The sequence below is a fragment of the Podarcis filfolensis genome (genome assembly GCF_964270895.1).
Source record: "Podarcis filfolensis genome assembly, chromosome: 8".
Taxonomy (NCBI): domain Eukaryota; kingdom Metazoa; phylum Chordata; class Lepidosauria; order Squamata; family Lacertidae; genus Podarcis; species Podarcis filfolensis.
The window spans coordinates 46,541,907-46,561,177 of record NC_139611.1 but is presented as its reverse complement, the minus strand read 5'-3'; the positions used below and the strand labels follow the sequence as shown (position 1 = coordinate 46,561,177).

At 41.7% G+C, this 19,271-nt stretch overlaps 1 protein-coding gene and 1 long non-coding RNA gene across 2 annotated transcripts in view; one reads left to right on the top strand and one right to left on the bottom strand.

Annotated features, from left to right (window-relative positions):
• The window catches only part of CDH8 (cadherin 8), a 231,688-nt gene that overhangs the window by 195,420 nt on the left and 16,997 nt on the right, over positions 1-19,271 (bottom strand). The window lies entirely within an intron of this gene.
• On the top strand, positions 7,042-9,423 carry LOC310767653. The gene is made up of 3 exons (XR_014551008.1): positions 7,042-7,194; positions 8,904-9,009; positions 9,264-9,423. It is a non-coding gene; the product is annotated as an uncharacterized lncRNA (long non-coding RNA).

Sequence of the window (19,271 nt, the reverse complement as noted above, 5' to 3'; positions counted from 1 at the left end):
AAACTGCCTTCTTGACAATTGGACCCATTATTGGTCTTGTCCAATTAGTCTTATCCCTAACTCACTGAGGGTTTGAGACCCATCAGCTACCCTCAGCTGGTTTTGCTGGCCAACTGAAGCTGTTCCCGGGGTGTGACCACTTTCACATGCAGATAGCTTCTAGGAGCCACAGGTGAGAGCAGAATGCAGTCTGGGGACCCCAGAAGGATCACAACATGTTCCCCAACAGAGGTACTCCTCCTTCCCTAATACCACATACCCCCTACTCAGAGTTACAGCACATGCTTAACATACATAAATTCCAAGATACATTCATTGAAACCTGCTAATGTGGCTGAGTGATTAGGGACCTGATATGTGGAGTTTGCGGTGGGGGTTCAAGTCACAGAAGCTCACTGTCCACCTAATGAGTTCAACTTTCAAGAAGGTAGGTTTCAGTTGAACCTGAGGAGAAATGTATTGCTGTTAAGAACAGTTTGACAATGGAAACACTTACTGAGGGGAATGGTGGGCTCCCCATCACTGGAGGTCTTCAAATAGAGATTGGAAAGTCAGCTAGTGGAGGTGCTTTGAAATCCCTGCTTCATGCAGGAGGCTGGAACAGATGTACATAAGAAGAGTCTGTTGGATCAGGCCAGTGGCCCATCTAGTCTAGAATCCAGTCCTACCCGTGACAACCAGGTGCCTATTGGGAACCTGCAAACAGGACCTGAGCACAACAGTACTCTCCCCTCCTGTGGTTTTCAGCAGCTGGAATTCAGAAGTGTACTGCCTTCTGAAGTAGAACATACCCCTCAACTTTAGTAACCAATGATAGCCATGGATGGCCTATAAGTCTCCCTCCAGATCTATGAGTCTGTGTCTCCAGCTTTAAAAGTTCAGGTAACTGGTGGGGGGGTATCTCTGTCTTAGACCTGAATAGCCTCTTGTCAGTCATTGTAGACAATGCTGAGCTAGTCATATAAAGTAGCTTCCTACATTCACTGAGGATACTGCCCTACATTCAAGTAAATATAGAATATTTTGTGCTGGATGCATCACAGCATGAAAATTCCACCCCATATGGTAGGGTTCAGATACGTTGCTTTTAAAAAGGCTTCTGTCAGGTATTGATTCAGCTGCCTGCATGTCACAAGAGGACTGGATTTATGGTTGAAATGGCCTTTGATCATTTCTGATAAAGTGTGTAAAATAAAAAACAATTAAATAAATGAGAGTATCTCTGATTTAGAAATTAGCTATTAAGAGTTCTCATTTGGAATGTCAGTGGGATAGCCCACGCATGTTTCTTTTTAGTCAGTCATGTGGTTTATTTCATTGAATTTGGGTTTCAACACATGAGCATGTTAAAAATATATTTTTTTCTTAAAAAAGAAGAAGCTGACTTCACTTTTATCCATTTTTATAAAGTATGTTTTGCATCCTCTTAACCAGCCAAAGCTTGATTTCCACAGCTGAGGGTCACTGAGTGTTTCATATCTGAAGATTAAATGGTGCAGACTCTTCTGGACCATTAACTGGAGAGCAAGAAAAGAGTGTTTGCAGATTGTAACCATTACGTGCATCTCATAATGCTATGCACTAGAGAAGATGCCACCACACGAGGGAAAGGAGAAAGAAAAGAAAGATGATATGATTTCAAAACCCCAAAGCAGCACAGGGATTCTGTTTTTCTTCTCCCATCACCAATTCCTTGTTTCCACAGAAACATTGAATTAATGCACTTATCATTGTTCACAAGATGCTTGGCCCAAAGGGCATTGTGACCCATACCACACATGCAGTGAATGTAACATATTTGTGTGTGCAGGTAAGTGATGAGATAGGCAGGGAATTCTCTCTCTCTCTCTCTCTCTCTCTCTCTCTCTCTCACACACACACACACACACACACACACACCCTGATACAGCCTTCTTCCCCTACACTGAAGGTTCAGTTTGGTTCATACACTCAGAAGAATGTGGTAAGCTGTCTTATACTGAGTCAGGCCTTTGGAGTGTCTAGCTCAGTACTGTCTACACTGAATGATGACTGGCCCCCAGACTTTCAGACTGAGTACATTCCCTGGCTTTTTGGAGACACGGAATGATCCCAGGACCTTCTGCATGCAGAGCAGATGCTCTTTCACCAAGCCACACACTGGATCTCTCACATGGTGGCTCTGTTTGTAAAGCAGCTTTCCTCGGTCCATGTTTTCCTACAAATGCTACCTATAAATGCAGAATTTGTCAGTGAAAAGGGAATTGGAACATAATGTGTGTGTATAAAGTTTGCTTACAAAGAAGAAGATGAGGAAGAGGAAGAGGAAGAGGAAGAAGAAGAATGCTATGGAATTTTCCAGGCATATTTGTCTTTTGTGAAGGAGTGAATTATGTCAAACACTAGGAGGATAGCCAAAGTGATTTTTTTCCACATGGGCAGCCTTTACAGTTTGGGGATGGGTTTAAAAAGAGTTAAATTTCTCTAGTGTTATGTAGTCAGTTGTTCTTAATATGGTAGACATGATAGAGGTCCCTAAGTAAGGACCCTGTTAAACTAAAGACAAATTAGTGTGCAGGGATATGTGTTTTAGGGATATTCTAAATTTGTATCAGAGAAATACAAGAATTTCATTTCCCCTCTGTCATAACTTTTGTTTCTGGGTCCTGAGCACCAATTTGCCAGGACACTTCCAGATGACCTACTTATTGAGCATTCATCCCAGTGTGTTTGATGGAGAGTTAGATAACATTGGCTATTTATTCTCATTTGTTAGGCAGTACTGAAGTTTACTTAAATATACTTTCTCCAAAACTCTGGGATTGGAGAGTCCAAATAAGATTATTTCCTCTGATCACAAGCTTTACCAGCAATGCTTACAAAGAGCCCCCACTCCACCCTGATATTTTCCTTCTTTGGCAAGCTACAGACATTAATTTCACTTTTAGCAGAGGTGTTTGCAATATTTCTTCTTTTTTGACATCTTTAATTTCCAAAGCACCCTGAAGTACTTTGAAGGGGTGGGGTTCTCACTTCAGTATGGGGCAATTTGCACTGATCCCACTTCACTTCATATAGACCTACTGAATCACCCCAATTCGGTTCCAGGTTTAGGATCCATTTGAATCTACAGCATACTCCTCAAACACAGCCTTTGGCTGCAGTTGTTAAACACTGCAGTGCTGCTTATAGTCAAATAAACTTGTGTCTTAAAAATGCAGAAATGTTCAGATCATAGTGCTAGCCAGCTGTGCATCAATCACTAATTTCATGAAAGAGGTAAGAGATGTGGGGCATTATCATAGGAGACAATCAAGGAACTTTTTAAGCTATCCAGGCCAGAGCAATTTGGCTGCAAGACAAAGCAATAAATAATGAGAGTAAAGGTTTGAAATTCAGTGCCCAGCTATTTCCTCCTCCTCCAGCTACTGCCTTGAGGGATGAACTTTACATTGTCTGCATTTTAAAGAGATACTATCAAGTCATATCTGACCCCACCCCACCCCCCGGTTTATCTTGTAATTTGTCCTTATTGAAAACAGTTGCAATATATGAAGAGTTTCCTTCTAGGCTTCATATTCTGAAGTATTTTTTTTAAAGCCACACAGTTCTTAACTCAGATGAGGAGGGAGGGAATATATCCTTAAAGAACCACTTTAAAAAGAAATCAGATTGAAAATATTTGTTGGAAATGCAAACGTGTCCTGTCTCCAAAAGCTATTCTTGGAATCTCAGAAGGCGGAGAGCCAATTCACGCTTTCCGCGACAGGCATGTATTCTTTGTGCACATTGGTCTTTGCAGCAACAAATATCATAAAACATGAAGGAGAGAAGGCCATGTGTCTCCAAACGCTGTGGGATGTGCAGTGAGCATGTGGCAGCTCCCTAGTGTCTCTGTGAGTGTTTGTTTCAGACTCTGAATTTAGATATTTGCCTTTCCTTCCCCACTCCACAGCAAACACAGCTGTTGGTTCTTATCCTACATGCTAATGGCGAACTAATTTTCTCAGTGTGGACCTTCATGAAGCCAAAATGAAAGAATCTGGTGGTTTGCAGATGTCAAGAAAACCACCACCACTGAGTCTCTCTCTCTCTCTCTCTCTCTCTCTCTGTGTGTGTGTGTGTGTGTAAGGAGAGTGTCCTAAGGGAGGTGGAAACCCCAAAAAAGTCAAGTGAAGACTAAGTATGCTCAGTAGCTCTTGCATTCTGCCTCAATTCACATTCACACCATAAATATAAAACACATTTATAGCACGTTAACATACATGTCCCCCGCAAAGATTCCTGGGAATTGTAGTTTACCCTTCAAAGAGCTACAGTTCCCAACACCCTTAACAAACTACAGTTCCCAGGATTATTTGGAGAGTGAGCAGTGTGTTCTAAATGTATGGTGTGGATTTACTGTTAGAGAGCAAAAAATATTAATAATAGAGAAGAGGGGAATGGAATGTTGGACACAACCATCTGACTAGAACACTGAACAAGAGCACTCAGCCCTGCAACATTTTGTTGCAGATCCCACAGGTACTGTACTAAAACACCACCATAGTACTAAAGTGGAATTCCAGGACAGGCACAGGCAGTGATGCCTATGGAGCATATTGTGGCCACTGTGTCTCATATGCAGCAAAGAAAATGCAATCCATCAGTTAAAAGTTAGTGACATATAAAAGATAGATTGTAGTTTTAGCTTCCATGAAAGAGACTGGCAACTCCCGATGGTGCTGTGATAGCTATTTAGCATTTTTATTGGGATTAGCCAACAACCAAGACTCCTGTGTAAAGTTCTGCGTGGCTGGAATGGGAAATGCAATAAAAATTGAGGCCAGAGGTGTCCCGAAGGAGCTGTCCATGGTTCTTAATTCTGAGAGCTTTCAAATGTTGAGAAGGGACTAGTGCGAGACTTGGAAATGGAACCCAGAGTGAAGTTTTCTTAAGATGATGGGTTGGAACATACAGACACGGTGGACATTCCCCCATTCAGTTCTCTGAGACAAAGAAGAATGTGTGTCAGAGGAAAGATGGCTGGGAGAGTCAGAACATCCAAATTCTTCAAGAAAATAAGGTTTGATGGACACAGGGGACTTGTTAATTTCCTTTATCCCCATGATGATTCCCTAGAAGACAGGCCTTCATTTTCTCCAACATACAATGGACAGTTGCAATTTATTCCCACTGGCAGACTTAGGTTTGTGTACTAATCTTTGTTGGGGGCAAAAGTTGCCCTCCCTCATGTATAAAGAAAGTTTTTACTAAGACGGTAAACCTGAGACTGGGCTGTACAGCTTTAAACTGCAGGTAGGAGTTTACATAATGGGATGATTCTGAAATGTCTACATAGAGAACTATATGTTTTTCCAGTTTTTTGTTGTTGGGCAAGAGCCACAGTTCAGTGGTGGAGTGTCTGCTTTGTATGAATCAGCTCCCAGAAGAAGAAGAAGAATTTGGATTTGATATCCCGCTTTATCACTACCCAAAGGAGTCTCAAAGCGGCTAACATTCTCCTTTCCCTTCCTCCCCCACAACAAACACTCTGTGAGGTGAGTGAGGCTGAGAGACTTCAGAGAAGTGTGACTGGCCCAAGATCACCCAGCAGCTGCATGTGGAGGAGTGGAGACGCAAACCCGGTTCCCCAGATTACGAGTCTACCACTCTTAACCACTACACCACACTGGCTCTCAATCTCCAGGTTCAATCTCCAGTAGTGTTGGGGGAGAGACCCCTGTCTGAAATGCTGGTAAGGGACCACTAGTCAGTGTAGACAATACTGAGCTAAATGGACCAATGGCCAGCTTTAATATAAGGTAGCTTCATAGAAAGGTATCCCAAGAGGACTTTAGATATATATACTCGTCCACCCCATCACCCAGTTCCCCCATCACAATGATGAGCATTTTTGCTAGTTAATGATAGTGCAGAGAATGCAGAAGTATATGTTCCAATAGCAATGTTGATCTTGGCAGCAGTTCAACTACGGAGTGCTTTATGATACATATTTTAGGCTATAAATAGTAAAGAACAAAGATAGTGCAAATAGGAAAGGAAACACGATGTTTGTGTCATATTACCAAATATAATTTCTGCTGGCTTTAACAGAGAAATAATCAGCATAAGACTGATCAACACAAAACAGACTGGAAGGAAATTCTGGCCTTTGCAAGGACCAGATTTTAACATACTTGACACCCCAGATTCAGCTAGCAGCTTCCATTTTAACAAGTAGGTATCAACATAAATGCTAGCAGATATATTTTGAATATTCTGGAGAAAGCAAGTGTTCTTATTGTAGAGGCTGCTTCACACATTACTTTTTGGGTGGACACAGTGCATCTTTGTGTTAAAAAATACAAAACAACAATCCAGATCAACACATTTTACAATGCATTTTGCAGTGTACATGGGTTGGAAGGCGAATGTACACGAAACCATATAGATATTCCAAATTACAAATGAAGGGCTGCAGTGAAGACTAGTCCATTTGGGTGAATGGGACACTGCCCCACCTACCTCATTCTGCCCTCAGCCAGCAGTCCCAGCAGTCTAGTCCCAGGGTTGGCAGTGACTGTCACCCTCCTTTTTAATCTCAGTGTTGCCCTTGGAGAACTCAGCAGGGCTCATTCAAATTTGTTGGCTCCACCTGTTATTGGCTGTGGCTCCCTCTACTGTTGGGCTCCCTGTCTTCAACTCTAATGGCCCCAATGGGCAACATCCACCATTGAAGGGCCATACCTGATGAAGGTGAAGGTCCATCTTTTATAGCACCCTGCTTCCCATAGTGGTGAACCATACGCTTCTGGGAAACAAGACAAGTCTGAAGGAAATAGGCCTCTGCCCCCACCCCTGTTAGCAGCTGTTACTCAGTTGCACACTGCCTGTAAACATGAAGATTCCTTGTAACAACTAAGACTAATAGCCATTGATAGCCATTTTCTTGTCCTTGGTGAATTGCTCTAATCAAGCCATGCAAGTCAGTGGCCTCTAGCTTATTATAGTAAGTTTCATACCTTAATTCAGTCTCCATTGTTACATCAACAATCTGGGACTTTTACATGAGATGTGGCCATGAATGGTGTGTGTGTCCATACTGCTAGGAGTGGACTGAACTGATGAGATGTTACCATCAGATGAAATCTGTGGTGGACACCACATCATTGTGGTACATTGTTGAGAAGCCATCATGCAGTGGCTGTGTTCCGCTTCTTCCATGCAATAAAGGTGAGGTGTTGTAACACAGTGGCACTCACTCCCACATCTCTCTTATGAGGAAAACTAGGGAGAACCAACATGGCACCTTCCAGATATTGTTGGGCTATCACTCTCATCATCCTAGGCTATTGGCCATGCTAGCTGGGGGTGATGGGAGTTGGATTCCCACCCTAAACAGATAAAGAGGCACACCAAACTTAGGTTAATTAGAAAGCTACCTCTACCTCACTGATTAGTCATTAATTGTATTTATTTATGGAATTTAAATCCCACCTTTCCTCAAAGGAGCTCAAGACGGTATGCATGGTTGTCTTCCTCCCCGTTTTATCCTCACAACAAACATGTGAGGTAGGTTAAGTGGAGGTCACCCCGTGAGTTTTGTGGCTTGGCAGGGATTTGAACCCTGGTCTCCAAGGTCCTAGTCCAACATTGGCTGTCATTACTGACAAACAGGGCAGACTGGGTCCCAATGTGGCTAGCTGGGCAGAAGCTAGGGAGGCCAATGATAGGACGAGTCAACTAACTCTAGTTTTGTCCCTATCTTTCTTCCTGATAAGTTCTAATAAAGCAAAACTGAAACTAAGGAGGAGAAATTTGATGCAGGCAGGCAGGGCTGCTTAAGGGCAGATTGAGATTGGGAGGGCATTGCCCCATTTGCCGCAATGGACCAGCCTCTATTGCTCCCAAGGCAGGAGGTGCTTAAGAGCTGTAGGAAATAATCTGTGGAAAGGTAAGTACTGTTAGAAAGACCTCTCATCTGTCTAGGCAAGAGACTAAATTTATACCTTCCTCTTATCTCTCTTTAAAAGCCTGGGCAAATGATTAGGCCACCAGGCAAGACAGATCCACAGTTCTAATTCAAGGCTTTTATTAAAAGATTCAAGATAAAGGGCATGTGAGAAACTGGAGGCTGCCTTAAAATAAAAATGAACAGTATTTTCCAACCTGTCTGTGCACCTACAATTAGCTACAGGAATTTCTGTATGAAAGCATAGCACTGCTCTTTACACCAACGGCACAGGTTCTTTCTGGGGAGGAATCTTCCCTATGAAAAATGAAGACAGAAGTATCCACAGATAACTCCTTTTTGTGGTATGTTCTAGAGCAGCTATAATTTAGAGATGGGGGGAAATGAAGAATTGAATCAAAAAGGGTCCTAGGAGTTACTATCTCCAGCATACATGCAGGGTGGTAGCACCTTCCTTAAGTCTGTGAAAGTAGGTTTATGAGTGGGTAACCTGTTGCCCTCCAGATGTTGTTTGACTACAGCTCCCATCTTCACTCAACCTTTGGCCATGCTGGCAGGGGCTGATGAGAGCTTGAGCCCAAAAACATCTGGAGGGCAACAGGTCCTCCTGTCCTTTAGGAGTTAAACCTGAATAGATTTGTTCTTTCTGTTCCTGCCAGATGGGATTAGCAAAGGGGAAAAATACTGTGTATGTACGAAGGGAGTAGTTGGGATGCGTCTTCCACACTTCTCTGTGGTGGAGCAGAGCACTTCTGAGGATATATCCTTATGTCACCCAAAACCTCACAGGTCATTTTGACAGGTCAGGTGGAGGGTTTTTTGTTTTTTTTGTTTTCATTTACACATGCAGTTTGGAATCAATGCGAGTAAAAGACACAGGACTTTGATAGGCAGCAACTGCAAACTTGTACTTCTTCTGCCTGTATGATTTGAAATCAAATCATGTGGGGAAAGTTGCGTTGCTTTGCAGGTGCTGCCGATCAGGTTGTTGGGGTGCCTTCAAACCCCACGTTTGGAATGGAGATATGCCATTGCCTGCCCAACAACTGACATCCATCGTATCAGGTGTGAAACAGGTAGGTATGATTTGGAGGAAGCAACTTTATGGGCCATTTGAGGACCTCTGCTGGGCTTAATTAGGACATTGGGTCAGAGATTGCCCATAACAGTCTTAAAGGGACAGAAGAGTTGGAGCATTGCCACTGTCACAGGTGTAGATTACCAGTGGAAGCTCTAACCTTGGCTTCCAGGATTCTTTTGCAATGCTGACACTTCAGCTTTACTCAGCGATCCTATTTTTTAGAAATTCTTCTGTTTCCTTTTTATCAAGGTGTATCCAAAAGTTTACTGGAGGATTATCAGGGCTCAGAGAGGCATCCCAAGAAACAATTGGCCTCAGAGAAGCATACGACTGAAAGCGCTTCAGCCTGACTGTTTGTCAGTATAGTTCCTTTGAGTCTCGGGTTTACTATTGAATTATTCAGTATTGATTCAATGAATGAAAAATGAAACAGGCTTTTGTCACTTTCAAACCCCTATGTATTTATGTTTGCAACTTTCGTCGCTTGTCCCAAACCATAAATTGTAAATGCAAAGCATGAACTAAATATCCTAGGTTTTTTTAAAAAGAAAAAACAACCCTGAAAGTGACTGCCTATTAAAGTGGGTCCAATGCCATTTAACACATCACCAATTATGTGTGTTATATATTTACCATGGGCTCCATAATGCTAGCAAATGAGAACTGCAGTAACATGCCTACACATTTTATTGCTGTGTGGAGTCACCTAACATCTCTGCTCCATTTCGTCGGAGCTTTTGTGCATTCTGCTGTTGTCTCCAATGGAAAGAACAGTGACATTTGATGCACTGCCGACTGCTTCACACATCTGCCACAGAGTTGTAAATGCATGCAGAGGAGACTACAAACATATACCAGTTCTACTTCAAGGGGGGGGGGAAGTTCTCTCTAACTCATCAAGTCCGCAGGGAAAAGCAATAGAAAGTGTCACAAGACAGATCATTCCGCAGCTGAATTAGGTTGCCAGTCATTGGGAAGCCCATTGCTGCTGTCATCATAGACTTTCTTAAAGCTGAAGGGGAGGGGGAAAAACACTTTGGAAGATAATCTTAGCTTATCCTCTCATGTAGCTATTGCCGTATGTGATGGAAAGCAAACTGAATTGTGGGATATAAAAATAAGTGGCAATGGTTCTTCCAAAGAAGGATGCATTGTTTTACAAAGACTGCTTTAAACCTAGAATTCTCTTTACCACAGACCCTATAGAAATATTTCTGACTTCAATAAGACTTGCACCTGAAGGCAGGGGGTAGCCAACATGTCTTCCCGATGTTGTTGGACAACAATGCCTATCAGCCAGAGTCAAAATGACTAATGGCTATGGATGAGAGCTGTAGACCACCATCTGGAGGGTACCACATAGGCTACATCTGTCCTAAGAGTAAATGGGTCTGCAGGCTGAGTATTTGTAACTTTAGTAATGACTGGTGCAAGGGTCAGGGACCTTTTTATTCTGTTGAGGGCTGCCTATCATTGAGGGTAATCTGTTGCAGGCTGCATGCCCGCAGTAGGGAGGGCAGAAGTGGCACTCACTTGCGGTCAGAAGTGGCACAGCCCCAAGAACTCTATACTCTGAAATTGCCTGTGCAGCTTAGCAGTTAAAAAGTAGTGTGTGTATAAATAAACTTTAAACAACTGCCAAGAGAACTGAAGAGAAAATGCACCATTCAAATATTATTTTCATACTGTCTGACACATTCTGTTTTTTTTTTCCATAAAATATTTATTGAAGTTTTCAAAAAAATTTAAAAAAACAAAAAAACAAAACACACACACAAAAAAAGAAAAAAAAAACCAAAAACAAACATATATCTTTCATTAACATTTTTCCTTGACTTCCCCACATCTCCTCTTCTTGTATTCCAATTCAAATGTCTGACACATTCTGAGGGAGGTGCACTTTAAAATAAGATGTGTTGGTGACTGACCACATGAATAGTTTTATGTACCAGAAAGAGAAGGAGGGAGATTCAGTTCTAAAATGTGAACTGAACCATACATAGCTGGATTATGGACGCACTTGCATGTCGCTAGCCATTTGTGTGTTTGGCTCTCATCCTTGCACACTCCTCAGAAATTCAACCATGTTTTTTCCACTACAAATCAAAGAAGTAAGAGTGCAAGTGTGTCTGCAAGGCTCTGGGCTGCTTACTTGTGTAAATGAATGGGCAATGTGTAGGGGAAAGGGGTGGGGTATGCTGCATAACATTGCTAAGGTCTGTTTTATGTCTTCTGGCAGCTACGAAAAAGGCAGAAGAAGGATGAAGTTCCTAAGAACAGAAACTGCATAAAGCCCCTGAAATATGAACAATCCATAGAAATGATTTCTAGGAGGTAACTCTAGCACCATTCGTGCATTTATTACTTAAACTGTGAAGGGTTCCATGGAAACACACTGGACCATCCCTGGTGGCAATGAACGGCATTCAAGTTTTGCTCAGAGTAGACCCACTTAATGGGCCTAACTTAGACATGTTCCTTAATTCCAATGTGTCTACTCTGAGTAAAACTTAGTCGAAGGCCACCCATTATCTCCCAGGCCATGTATGATCAGCTCTGTATAAAGGGAGCCATTTAAATATACACACCCTGGGCAATCAGGGTAATCCTAGCCAATCAGAGTTCTTTTCTCTATGTAGACACAAAGAATGTTGTCCCTTTCAGAATGAACCAATAACACATTGACTGGGGCTTGCGCCTAGTATGCACCTCTTCACTGATGAAGTGCGGCTAGCTTTGCGTGTTCCCACATGCTTCTTCTCATGTTGAGTACCCATGGACACTGAACAACTAAATAGGGCTTACATGACATGCTGATTGACCATGCTAAGAAGCCATTCTTTGTTAAATTATCATATTTTCCCCGGCAGACTAATCTAGTGTGTGATTTTCTATGTGTGTGATAACAAAGCTATGACATAAATAATAGAATAGCTACACAGTTATATAAGAAGTATGGGTAGCCACAATGAAACAGTTTCTGTCCCTTCATTATTTACAAATGCCTGCTTTGAGGCATCCATACCTAAAAACAAAACAAAACCCCACATTCTTCTTTTGTGTTTTGTTTAAGGAAATGGTGTTTGAAAGCTGCATCTGGTGTCAATTCCAATGGGTTCCATGTTTGACATAATTTGTTTATAGGGATAAAGGATTATGAGATGTTAAATGCCTCCTGCAAGGTGCAGCTGAATGCCCTCAGCAGCCAATTAAGTGCATTATACTCTTCTTAGGAGGCAATGCCTTTCAGATAGCTGACAGAGGGTTTAAAATAAACAGTAGAAACTGAATGCAAAATGGGTTTAGTGTGTGTTGTCTTCACCTTTATTTTATGTGTAAATATGGAGCTGTGTGTGTTTATATCCTCATATTCAGTTCTCCAGTTTGCAAAGACCAATAGCTGTTGTTGTTTTTTAATGTATACGTATAGCACAAGTCAAAAATGATTTTTAAAAAATAGGATTGCAGGTTAGAAGACGCTTTTTAATGAATGTTTAGTTTATAAATCATTTGCTTTCAACCATGTGCAAGCAGCCTTGCCATCCATGTAGTGTGTAATCTACTGGGCACCTGACAATCTCTCTAGCGTTGTCTAGACAAATGTGGAGCAGGAGAGGGAAGTTATTGACACTCTGATAGGTTACGTACAGCTGGCAGGCTGCATTTGGGTAGACCCCGTACACGCCAGGTCTTGAGAAAGAAGGACAACAGTTTGGTGAAGATATGAGGAACGAATGGCCCTCCAGATGTTGTTGGACTACAACTCCCACCCACCCACCCAGCATGACGAATGGATAAGGATGATTGTATCTGGAGTCCAATAACATCCTACCTATCTCACAGAAACAGGAACTGTTCATATACAGTGCTTCTACATTTCCAGGATTTAAACTCAGTTTTATTGGTCCTCATCCAGCCCACCAGTGCATCCAGGCAAAGGTCCAGAACTCACACAGTTTCATGTGACTCAGAAATAGAGATAGTTGACATCATCATACTGGTGAGACTCATCCCTAAAACTCCCAACCACTTCATACAGATGTTCAATAGCATTTAGGATAATATAGCAACCTGTGTCACAACATAACGCAAGTGCCAAGGGGCTGAGAGACACTCTCCCAATATTGTTCTCTGAACCTGACCCCATAAATGCTATTGGAATCACTGTAGAACAGTGCCCACAATGCCCATCATACAGAAGTGGTCCAAATATCAAGGCTAACAAAAATCACTACAAGATGAAGAAGTAATGAAACCTCACCCCAACTCCTCTTCTGATAAATGTCCTCAGAAAAGTGGTGGGATCACACCATAACAAAGCCCCACCCATAATAAAGTAGGGACATGGAAATCACTAGCCCAAATTCACAGAGAAGCAGAAGTCTTGATAACCCCAGGATATGGTTTGAAACCTTGCTGAAACCTGGATGGGAGAATCCTGCATCTGCCACCTACAGTTTCCATAGATGGAAGAAAACAGTGATATAAATGTATGAAGCAAACAAATAGCACCTGAAAGCAAGCCTATGGACATAGCTGGGAGCGGCAGCAGGGTTATTATCATATATGGTGATAAAATTCATTTAGACTCAATGTTTTCTCTCTCATAAATTATATGGACAAGGTTGCAAGACAAGAGCATAAGAAATTAACTTCCTGGATGATAATAGTTACAAGATTATTATATTCTAAGAAATAGGGATTAAAAAATACCAATAGTAGCAGCATGGAGAAAGGCGGAGGGGAATGGGGACTTGGCTTTAATTGCAAAACTGGCATACTTTCTAAGAATAAAAAATGTGCTTTTTAAAAGCATATTGGAATACATTTATTGAATTCCACAGGGACAATTTGTTACTTCCTCAAGCAAAAGGTGGTTTTACAAAGTTATAAGATATTACAATCTCACACGATCCAAATCAATTCAGATATATGTATTTTATATAGCTATAGATTTATTTGCAGTTAAAATTAAGTATCTTACTTTTTTTCTTCTGTTTCTTTGTGCATGGGTATTTTGTAGTTCTATTTTGCTGAATATGCCAGTGTAAATAATAAAAATAACAATATATTATGAAAAACACTTAGAGAAGAACCTGCACTCAGTAAAACCTCAAATTTTCCCCCTCAAGAAATTTCACACATTCTTCTCATATAGTTCTCTCTCTCTCTCTCTCTCTCTCTCTCTCTCTCTCTCTCTCACACACACACACACACACACACACACAAACCCCTAGCAAATTTTATAAAACCACAGACAATAAGTACAATGAAATTATCCGTTTGGGAACAGATCCAGCACCCCCTTCCTCTGAAGGAAGTTTTATTTTCTTCCATCTGTTCTGCAGAGTGCTAAAACTAAAAAGACGTCCCAGCATTTTTTCTTTTTTTAAAAAAAGATGCAGTAACACTGGGAAACAAGCGCTTTTCAAAATACTTCCAGAAAAATGGGCATGTCTGTTTGGTTTTATGTTCCCTCTTTCTTCCCTTTTTGTATTTACTAATGCATTTGAATAATGGGGGAAATTAAAGGGGAGACAGACTGCTTTAATGAGGCCATCATGCATAGTAGCTCGTGATTTAACATGGTAGTGAATAAAAGCTCGCTGAATTTTCTCTCTCCATTCCTCTCGCCTCTAGTTGTACCAAAGAAACCGGCACACAGATGGTGCATAAGATCACACATCCTTCTGATAGCCCTGCAGTAACAGGATGAAGTCAAGACATGAGTGGCTGGCTGCCGTAACTCAAAATCTGCTTTCTTTGTCAGTTTAAGTGCTTGATGGAGATACGCTTTTTCCTCGTTTAAATCCATTTGGGAATATTGTGTAGCAGAAAGTGGGGGGTTTTTTAAGACCTGCAGAGCATGTTGCTAAAAACACTTGCATGCCACTGATAGGAAGCAGATTTTTTTTTTACCAGCTCCCGTAAACAAATGGAGGGAAAATCCCCCCACCCATTATAAAATTGACAGGATGCTGGTTGAGTGTTTCATTAAATCATTAAGATGATTTAATGATAGTGGGCTCTTCCCACAAATTCTTGATGCATGTGCATAAGGGGGAATCTTCAAAACTAGGCAGGCTGGATGTCATTTACTTATTCTTCATTTTACTTTCCTTGATGCATGTGTTGCAGCTATATCTTTAAATGAACTCAGCTTCAATGCTCGTCAATCGGCAACATGGTATGTGCATCTATGTAAATTAATTAATATATACAAATGATAAGTAGGCAGCATGAGCAGGGGTAATCCTAGATCAGGATAAGATGAGGATTGGGGATAAGTCAGCAAGCTTTCATTCACCACATTAAATCACAAGCTACTTTGCATTATGTCATTGTTAAAGCATTCCGTCTCATTTTAATTTCTGCCATTATTCAAATGCATTAGTAAATACAGGGGGTGAGGGAGGGATAAAAACAACAGATGTATCCATTTTATCTTGTGTTTTGGGGTAACATGGAAGCTCTGCCGAAGTGGTGCATTTAATATTTTAAATAAAATACACAAATAGGATCTGATACAGTCCCATGATTTTCCTTCAAATTCTGATTACCCCCCAAAATAGGACCAGAAAGCATGGGTTCATAGATTGTCTTTCATAATAAAGATCACCTGGAAAATTATATATCTGCTCTCTTCTTTCCTCTCTCTCAGACACTAGAACACAGATGGTCAACATAGTGCATTTCAGATGTTGTTGGTTTACAGCTCTTGTCACCTCAGCTGAATTGGCCAGTGATCAGGGATTGTGGGAGTTATAGTCCAATAGCACCTTGAGAGCACCACCTTGGCTATTTTGTAGTATAGTCAGCATGTGTGTGGTACCCAGAAGCCCTGGGAATGAAAATGGGCTACAAGTGGAAGAAGAAGAAGAAGAGGAGGAGGAGGACGAGGACGAGGACGAGGAAGGGGCATTTGTCTCTCAGAAGCCTTGTGCAGCAGTTCTTCTGAAACGGCCCTCATATCACTTTCCTCACAGATTATGGTTTTACAAATTACACCTTCTTGTTTCCAAGAGGAAATGCTGCATTATAATACTTCTATTGTTCTGCTTCTTCCCCTAAATATTGTATTGGGCAAAGTGCATATCTGACACAGCTTTGGATTCTTCCCTTTAATTTCCACCCGTTACAGATGCACCATTGTGCATTGATAAAACTCTGGGGAGGGGGAAAGTATGTACATCTCGATAAAGCCTTTTAAAAGAGTTGGCATGAAGGCAAGTGAACTTACCAGAGGTCCTCAAAATCCTGTCAGGATAGTGGCTAACACTTCTAATTCTCTTGGTGAACACAGAAAATAAAGATGTACGGGAGGAGTCTTGCAATTAACAAAAATAAAAGCATTTAAAATAATATAATGAGCTAAGGAAAGTCAGATAGGTGCAGTTTCATTTTGCTCTTTGCTTATGACATTAGACCACAAAGTACGACAGGATGCCTATGATGTTATTTTGTATGGCAGCCACAGTGAGGTCATTCTATAAATACACACCTGCTATTGCAAGCTACCACTACTATAATAGTTTCTTGACATTTGTGTGGTTTTGTTCTGTTTGGAAAATTGTGCCTTGCATTAGAGATCCATTTGAAAGTTCCAATTTAAATAATTTGTACACCCATAATCAGGGGTGTACGAAGTGGGGGGTGGAGGGGCGGGGCACCCTGGGTGCCACTCGGGAGGGGGGACAAGATGGCTCCTGCCTCCCCCCAGCTGTAAAGCGGCCGAGGGCACGCACAGTCAGTATGGGCTGCTGTTCTCGTGCACCGTCCATATGGGCTGCCTCTCACACGGTGACTGTACAGGCTGCCGCACATTAGCACTCTGGACAGGATGCCGCTCACACGGCAGCCCGTATGGCCGCAGCGTGAGAGTGGCATCCCATAAGGAGTGTGCATGTGCGGCATCCCGTACGGAGTGCGTACGGTTGCCGTGCATGCGCACTCCATGTGGGATGCTGCACATGCGCAGTCCATACAGACGTAGTGCGTGCATCACTGGGCGGTTCGCCTCACCCCTCAGCGTCCCACCCCGGGTGCCAGAGAGGGTTCCTTCGCCACTGCCCATAATATCAGGAACCCATGACTACGATAGAGGCCATACTGAGTTATTTTGTCTTCTGGGATGACTTGCCAAATTCATCAGCTGCTGTTTTTAGTGGCCTAATATTTTACAGGATAAATATATGCATGCTTACTCAGAAGTAAGTGCCATTAAATTCAATACAGTTTGCACTCAAGTATGTATGCGTATGTCACAAACAGTACTGCCAAATATCCTGCTAAACAAAATGTGTATGGTATCAAGGCAACAAACTAGAATCAGAAGTATTTAGTAACATGTTTTTCTTTTAATTACTACTTTTAGAGCTGGCAGATAGGCATTAGTGATCTTACGGCCGTGACAGAGCCTTATTATCTTTCAGAGCAGTTTCAGTTTTTAGGAATGGCAAACACTGCATATTATATTTCTGCAAAGCAGCTTGCCCTCAATGCTTGGTTGTTGTTTTTTAAGTATACTTGCAATTGTGCATTGCTGACTGCAGGCAACAATTATTCCACAAAAGTCATAGCACAGCACCAAGGCAAGCATACTTAGGCTTTAATTGTTTGTTTAGGAGTAGGCCCTCCTGAACTCAGCATCACAGAAGTTCAAGTACAACCAGAGTCGCTCATGCTCTTTCAGACTGCAGGTTGGGCCCCTTTAACTGAAGAGGCTACAGTAAAGGAACAGCTTACAATTCAAACGGAGCTGCTGCTTCTATATAAGGCTCAGTCTAAGGGCCTTTCTGCACAACCATTCATAGTTGTATAGTTGCTGTTTGATTTGACTTTTTGTGAGTGAATTTGTAGCTGACTGAGTGCACCTTCAGTCATATGTCACTGTTATTAGAAAGTGAGTTAGTTTTCCACACTAATAGTGTGCTGTGCCCAAATTGAGAAAAGTCCTGTGGCTGTAGTCACAACCCTTAAATACCCACATGTTCCTCCAGCCAGTAAATTTCAGAATTATCCACATGCACATGGGGATAGCCCTTGCATCGCTTTTTTTATTTATTGCCAATTATTCTGGAATTCTAATCTTGTGGGACTGTAGGAGTTAAGAAGAAAACCTGCCGTATATGTCTTATCTGAGCTGTGGTGAACCTGGTCATTGTGATGAAATTTCGACCGCAGCTAATGATTGCTGTGATGGACAGTACCTTGACTCTGTACCATCATTTCTACCGGCCATATCTCTCCTCTGAACTGAGCTCATAAACTGACAGTGCATATCTATCAGAAGGAAGGGGCCCAAAACAGACATCTCCCAAACCATGCCCACCAACCCCAAACCACTCCACATAGAAAACAGGATTATGCTTGTATCCATGTCACAGAAATGACAATATTGAGGATCCAATACTGAGATCTTTTACAAATGTTGGGGGTTTTTGTAGCTTTGAGCTTGTTACTATAGAATAATGACATCATGATGTGGCAGCATGTCAAAAAAATCAGGAAAAAATCCCAGCAGCTATGCTACTATAAATGGTAAGTGTGAAAAACTCCTAAGGCTAACTGTTGATGAAGCAACATCAGAGTTCTGCTGTCTTATGACAGAGGATTCAGCTATAAAGCTGCAAACAAAACATTTTGAATGTGTTGTAAAGTGCAATATACTATTGTGACACTACATGGCAACTATATCAAATTCAATGCATTTTTTTAAAAAGCATTTGCACACTGTTTTTTGACCCAGAAGCTGTCTGTGGACAAACGCCATCTCCCTCGGCCTATAGAGAGAGATGAGTGAGCAACCCCAGATATGTTCGTGGACCTAACAGTCAGGGGTACCTTTACCTTTTTACATTTAGATTCCACTACAGTCTGGGCTTGGCATAGGGTTTGGCTTTGGAGGAGATCACTGCTTGTCTCAAAACAGGGATGTTGCCACACTCACTATGGCTTCCCCAACTGGCTGGAACCACCCGTATGACCCAACAAGGTCCTGTTTGTCCCTAATTTCAGCTGGTCCATCATCACATAGATTAATATGACTAGCTACATAGCTTGTGAGCCGTCCCACCTCCAGTTAGCTGAGATCAACTATATTGCAAATACAGGAAAGAAGTAGTAAATGGAATTAAAATAATGATACCCAAACAGCATCAGAAAAAAAGAACTATGACAGCAAATGGATGGATAGTCTCCCAGGTAAAAATGGCTTTTCACAAAATGTTTCTCACTCTGTCCCTAAATTACCAAATG